The sequence below is a fragment of the Grammomys surdaster genome, unplaced genomic scaffold (assembly GCF_004785775.1).
Source record: "Grammomys surdaster isolate TR1022 unplaced genomic scaffold, NIH_TR_1.0 121222, whole genome shotgun sequence".
In the NCBI taxonomy this organism is placed as follows: Eukaryota; Metazoa; Chordata; class Mammalia; order Rodentia; family Muridae; genus Grammomys; species Grammomys surdaster.
This window is the reverse complement of record NW_021617040.1, coordinates 1-6562: the sequence shown is the minus strand read 5'-3', so window position 1 is coordinate 6562 and position 6562 is coordinate 1. Positions and strand designations below refer to the sequence as shown.

Genomic DNA, 6562 nt, shown 5'->3' with positions numbered 1-6562 from the left:
TCCATGGGTGCTTTCTCAGAAGTGCATATAGAACTGGTGAGATGACTCCATGGGTAGAAGTGCTTCCTTCTCATCCCCGTGTGATGACCTAAACTTGCCCCTCTGATCCCACCATGAAAAGAGAGAGCTGACAACCAAGAGCTGTCTCTTGACCTCCACATGTGCTCTGTTGCACACACGGACACATTCACATGCATGTACACCAGCACATAATAATAAAGTAATTTTTTTAATGTAATGCAAAATAGCACTGTGCTCCTGTAAGTTTGCTCTGGCACACAGTGTGGGAATCCCCAGCGTCATTAACTTCCATCTACCTAGATCTTTCCAAAGTGTCGGAGTTAATGCAAGGTCATAGATAGACACTGCCTGGGCCTCATACGTCTTATAGGTGAGTAATGAGACCAATATTAATAAGATTATCTTACTAATAAATACATCTTCATCTTCTGTTCTTCAAACCTGAGAATGTATGGAAGGAAGGTTGAACAGTGGCTTTGTATGCCTTATGCCAAACTTGTTGTCAGGTTACAGGGCTCACAGAGCTTACACTGTACTGGAGTGGCCACTGGCCTCTGGTTCTCTGTTCCAGGCAGACCTTGCCTCTGGAGTCCAGGCTGTGACCCGAGTGTGCAGCATAGGACAAGGGTTCCCTCTAGTGGCAGCTGTAGTTATTACCTTAATCAACTGTAGGGAGAGAGCTACAAATATTGGTCATTTTTGTGGATTTTTGTGGAACAATGTCTACCCTTAGGCCTTTATGAAAATCTCTTCATTGTTGATCTCTAAAGTTTCTAGGATATAAATTTGAGGTCACTTGGTTCTTATTATGCCACCTTTACAATATATACATGCACATGTACCTACCTACTTACACTTCCAGCCCCACCCCTGTTTATGGCCCCCCCCACACACTCTTCTGCCAGCAGGGGTCCATGAGAGTGACTGGGAAGTGTGTGGTGGAGGGATCCTGGAGGTGTGAGGTGGAGGGATCCTGGAGGTATGAGGTGGAGGGATCCTGGAGGTATGAAGTGGAGGGATCTTGGAGATGTGAAGTGGAGGAATCCTGGAGGTGTGAAGTGGTAGGATCCTGGAGGGGTGAAGTGGTGGGATCCTGGAGGTGTGAAGTGGTAGGATCCTAGAGGTGTGAAGTGGAGGCATCCTGGAGGTGTGAAGCAAAGGAATATCATAGAGCAGGCCTCACTATGAGAGCCCCATGCCAAAAGGGACAGTGGGCTATACCTTGCTCTAAGGGAAATTCCTCATTCCAGGGGGCATCATGGTCATTACAGTCATAGCTGAACCCACACAGCCCTTTTTCTTATGAGGCAGAATAAGAAAGGCCTGACTTCCCGACTGTGTCTTTCAGAAGCTGCTCACCCAGCTTTTTTCCTATAAGAAGACAAACTACAACCCTCCTTCACAGCCTGGGGGAAAAAAACAGCTTTTAAGGAAAACATAGGCTTTGTGTCCTTGCCAGAAAATCAGCAATGATTAAACACAAGAACCAGAGGTCAGGTCCGATTCGGTGCATCACCTCGTTTTCAATGCGGTCGCAGGATCTTGCTGCTTCTGCTCGCTGATCCAGCAAAGAGCCGGGCCACATGGAACACACTAAGGATGCCCTAGAGTGCTCCACATCAGGCAGGGCCAGTGGGCTGTGACCTTCTACTGACTAGATCTTGCAACTAACTCAAAGACATCTACAGAGAAGAAGGTGAGGAATGGGTGACACCATTTCTTTCCACCACACTCTGCAGAGTTCTTCATGTGCACGCGAAGGTCACATGTCAATGTTGGGCGTCTTCCTCGTTTTTTTTCCACCCTGTCTTTGGATGTTCTTATACTGAATCTGAAATACAACAATTCAGCTAGACCAGCTGGAAGCTCCGGGGCCTGCCTCCTGTCCTGCCTCCCCAGCATGTACCATCATGCTTATCCTTTTAAAACCTGGATTTGGAGGAGTCACATCCTTATGTTGTTACAGCAAGCATTTTACCTACTGACATCTCCCTAACCTCCAAGAGATGGCTTCGATGTATTATGTATAAGGGCATGGCCAATATGTCTCTGAACAAATTAGGCAGACTTTCTTTAGAGCCCAGGCCACTGTGTTGAATGGACCTCTGTAAAATGGACTTGATTTATATGTATATATGTGTATGCATACATATATATCATATACATATATGTATATACACACACATATATACATATACATATATATATATATTATAATCACACACACATTTGACTTGAGAAAGCTGAGAGAAACAAATAATGAATGTAAAAGTTGCTCTGCACTGAGCCTGGTAGAGAACATGGTATCTACCACTTGTTAATGGTAATTATTAAGATGTTGGTACTGAGGGGGCAGGGTCACGGCTTCAGCTAATTCTGACTTGTGCTTGAAGCAGATGGGCTCTTCCAGCCTTCAGTCTGACTTTCTGTATTGGGTGTTTTTATGTTTGTTTTGACAAAAGCAGCATAAGGAAAGGAAGGTTTATTTTGGCTCGTAGTTTTGAGGGTGGCATTCACTGTGATGGGGAAGTCACGCTGGATGTGAGGCAGCTGGTCACATTGCAGTCACAGTCAGGAAGCAGTGAGTGATGAACCCTGATCCTCAGTTCACTTTCTCCTTTGTATTCAGTCCAGGTCTCTGGCCAGTGGAATGCTCTCCCCACCTCACCCCAATCTAGAAAATCCTTGACCAGAAGTTTGTCTCCTAGATAAATTTATATCACTGATCTAAATTTGACAATATTGACTGTCACACTCTCATTCCCACTTTAAGGCTCTATCTGCTTGCTTGATGCATCTTAATTGGTCAGCGACACAAGTGTACATCTGTATTGTTGCTCTGTCCCTCCACCTCTCTTGCCTTAATCAGCCAGGATCGTTCCTGCATTACACAAGTCTCTGCTCAGAATGAGTTGCTAACATAAATATGTGTTAAAGATTCTCAGTAACATTGCACTTAGGGTGGGTTTCCTAAGACTACTCAGGGGTTCTTGCTCTAATATGGTTCTTAAGGAGAGAGAGTTGTAATCAAGCTACCCTCGAGACCCTAAATCCAGCCTTGATTTATTTCTTCTTTGCCAGTGCATTGACTCAAACTTCAAAGCAAATCGAACAACCCCATCATCAAGGTAACCTCAGAATCCCCAAATTTATCCCTGACTAAATTACTGCTGAAAATTTTTTGGAATGTCTTTGGGATCATACTTTTCCATCTGTGAAATGCACATATAATAATTCCCCACTTGGTCTCTTAGCCTTACAAATGAACACACAAAGCCAGCACATAGAAAAGAACAGAGGCCAGATCTGTGTGGACTGGAGACAGGAGCTGGCTGAGTGCCTGTCTAATATTATCATTAGTCCTGATTCAAACCACACTTAGTTTAGAACCGTAACAATCCTGGTTATAAATTCAAATTAGAATCAACTTGGAATTTAGAATGAAGTCAGTTCTTTAGGCCTACCTGGCAAAGTTCTGCCCCAATGTATATGGAGCAACAGCTGAGAGTCAGATGCTTGTTTTGTTTGGTTGGTTTGTTTTGTGATGTGCAGGACTGGACTCTGCACACTGGACAGTCACAGTCAGGAAGCAGTGAGAGATGAACCCTGGTCCTCAGTTCACTTTCTCTTTTGTATTTAGTCCACATCTCCAGCCAAGAGAATTGTGCCTCCTACAATTAGGGTGTCTCTCCCTCCTTGCAACCTGAATGACAGGAAAGTGTACTGGCTGGTCTTTGTTGTCAACTTGACTACAGTTGAAGTTAATTAAAACCCAAAAATGGAGGGCATACCTACCTATAAGGGACTTTGCTTCATTTGAAGTAGGAAGATCTACTTCTAGTTTGTGAGATGGGGAGACACACCTTTAATATAGATCTTGAAATGGGAAGACATATCTTTAATCCAAATCTTGAGACTGAAAGACACACCCCTTTAAATCCAACTTTTGAGGTGGACGGACCACCTCTAGTCTGGGCCACGCCTTCTGCTGGCAGCCTATAACGGGACATGAGAGAAGGAAGCTTTTCTTCTCTGCCTGCTTGCCCTCTCCTTGCTAGCAGTCCATTCCTTCACTGGCATTAGAGCCTACTTCTTAGGGATTCCAGTGCATACTGAAGACCAGCTGAGACACCCAGCCTCTTGAACTGAGCAACTCCGGGATTCTTGTACTTTCCACTGATATCTGGCCATTGTTGGATTAGCTAGACCACAGCCTGCAAATCCATGCTGATAAATCTCCTTTCTATATATTGAGATTTATTCTATAAGCCCTAGAGACCCCTGACTAATATAGAAAGTAATAGCCACCCAGGCTATCTCCAGCCTCTTCGTATTTTTCCGTTTAAGACAGGCTTAGAGTAAGTGGCCCGTGCTGGGCCTGAGCCCATCTGTAGTCTTGGAAGCCTTTATCTTTCCACTCTATCACTGGAATTACTGGCCATTACCCACTGCTCGCAGCATCCGCATGTTTGTCAAAGACCATAGGTGACTGTAGTGTGTGGGTGACACTGAAAGCCCCTCTCACAGAACAGCACTGGTGTCGCAAAGCAAGGGAGAAAAGTGCCTCCATATTTGGTGGGTTTCAGTTGTGACTGTGAGCTGAGGCCAGCTTTGTATTCTGGAAGTACTCGGCAGCTGTCGTCAGTGAGTTTCAGTACATGACTAAGGTTTAGAAGGAAAGAACTCCTCAAAAGATGCTAAGAATCTCTGACTGAGGGCTGTAGGTCCCCCACCTCCCCTTTGGAAACACTGGTCAGTCAGCTTATGTCTTCCTCAGTTTCCCTGTCTGCTGAATGAACAGGCTGGATTAGATACACTGAGGAGTTAGTCTGTGCTTCTGTGTTTTCCTGACTGGGGTTCAAGAACCTGCAGTTACACTCCTCATCTTCCCTGTGTGCTAATTTTTGGACGTTGCCCTGAAAATCTAAGCCATAATTTCCAGCTCTGCTTCTCTGCTGGAGGTAGATGCCGGTCTGCGATTGGCACAGTGGGGCTCCATCCTGAACATGCCCTCCTTATGTGATTTGTTTAAAAGCCACCTACTTTAGATACAGTATCAACCTCCAAGTGTTCCCTGGTTCTCTGGTGAGCACATGGCCTGGTCTTTGCTGGTATCTGCACAAGAAGTGGCGGAATGTGGGTGTTCACCCAGTGTGAGTACACACGCATCTTCCCATGAACCTGTGGGGCCCGGCCAGCAGTTGCCCAGGTGTTATGCTCTTTGTCCTCCTTCCTTATCAAACTCCAGTTGTCTTCTGAGTCTTGTTTCCCTGAGTGGAGCTTAAGAAAGTTCATCAAACAACAAAGTGTGTTTGTTCTTTGCATCCCTGTGTTGCAGGCTCTGTACTGGGAATGTCATACTTGCTCTCTCCAGGCCCCCAGCCTGCCCAAATCTCTTCCAGGAGGAGATTGTTACAGACAAAGCCTCACACATTGTCCCACCCAGTCCATAAACTTTCTTTAAAAAAAAAAAAAGCACTACATCTGCCTTACTCTTAAGATAAATATGCTCCAATGCACCAATGCACGCCCAGTGCCATGAGGGACAGGAAGCCTGGTGGGCAGAGGGCAGGACAAGGCTGACTTGCAAGAGGGGATGGGATGTGGGGTGTGGCTGGAAAAGAGTCATATTTCCTATAATCCTCTACTGTAGGCAGGGACTCCCAGATCTGACAGAGAACCTGATGTGAGTCCTGATCCCTCACTTGCTCGCCCAGTTCTTCAGAAGGTGGTGTCTCAGCACCAGTAAGAAACGAGGGGGAGGGGCATCGCTAAATCAGAAGCAGAAAGGGCTTCAAACACAGCCCTTTTGCTCAGCCTGACTGCAGGCTGGCAAACCCACATGCCTATATTTCAGACCTTGAAAGAGACTCCAGGGACCCCTTGTTGTGGTTTAGGAAAAAAATATTCCCTGAGGACTTGTGACACTGCTTACTTTCATGTTCTCTACTCTGTCAGCTCCCAAAGAAGCAGTGTGAGCCAATGAACAAGGACGTGTGCCAGCAGAAGCTACTCTAGGCCCTTATCTGTTCAAATCAGATGTCCGGTGTGTGGCACCATGCCTGTGGCTACAATTTACAAAGGAGTAGTTCCTAGGAAGCCTAATGTTTTATTTCTCTTTTTACTTTTGTGTGTGTGTGTGTGTGTGTGTGTGTGTGTGTATACTTACTCAGGCATATGCATGGGTGGAGGTCCAAAGACAACTTTTTTGGGGAAATTGGGTCTTTCCTCCAGCATCTTGGTCCCAGGGATTTCTTGCAAGTCAGATCAGGTTTGGTTTGTGAGCCAGTGCTTTTACTCACAGAGGCACCTTACCAGTCCTCACTAATGCTCTTAGTAATAATGGCCTCCTCTCTGTCTTCTGCAAGCAGGTCCCAAAGATTATGCTCTATACTACGATACTATGTGTTGTGGTGATGCTCTGTGCTGTGGTGGTGATGCTCTGTGCTGTGGTGACGCTCTGCTCTGTGCTGTGGTGACGCTCTGCTCTGTGCTGTGGTGATGCTCTGTGCTGTGGTGATGATGCTCTGTGCTGTGGTGA

General features: G+C 45.8%; 1 long non-coding RNA gene across 1 annotated transcript; it reads right to left on the bottom strand.

The window, feature by feature from the left end:
- Positions 1–210: 210 nt before the first annotated feature.
- Positions 211–6556, bottom strand: LOC114636020. The gene is made up of 2 exons (XR_003713561.1): positions 6191–6556; positions 211–1162 (listed from the first exon to the last, which is right to left on the bottom strand). It is a non-coding gene; the product is annotated as an uncharacterized LOC114636020 (long non-coding RNA).
- Positions 6557–6562: the final 6 nt, after the last annotated feature.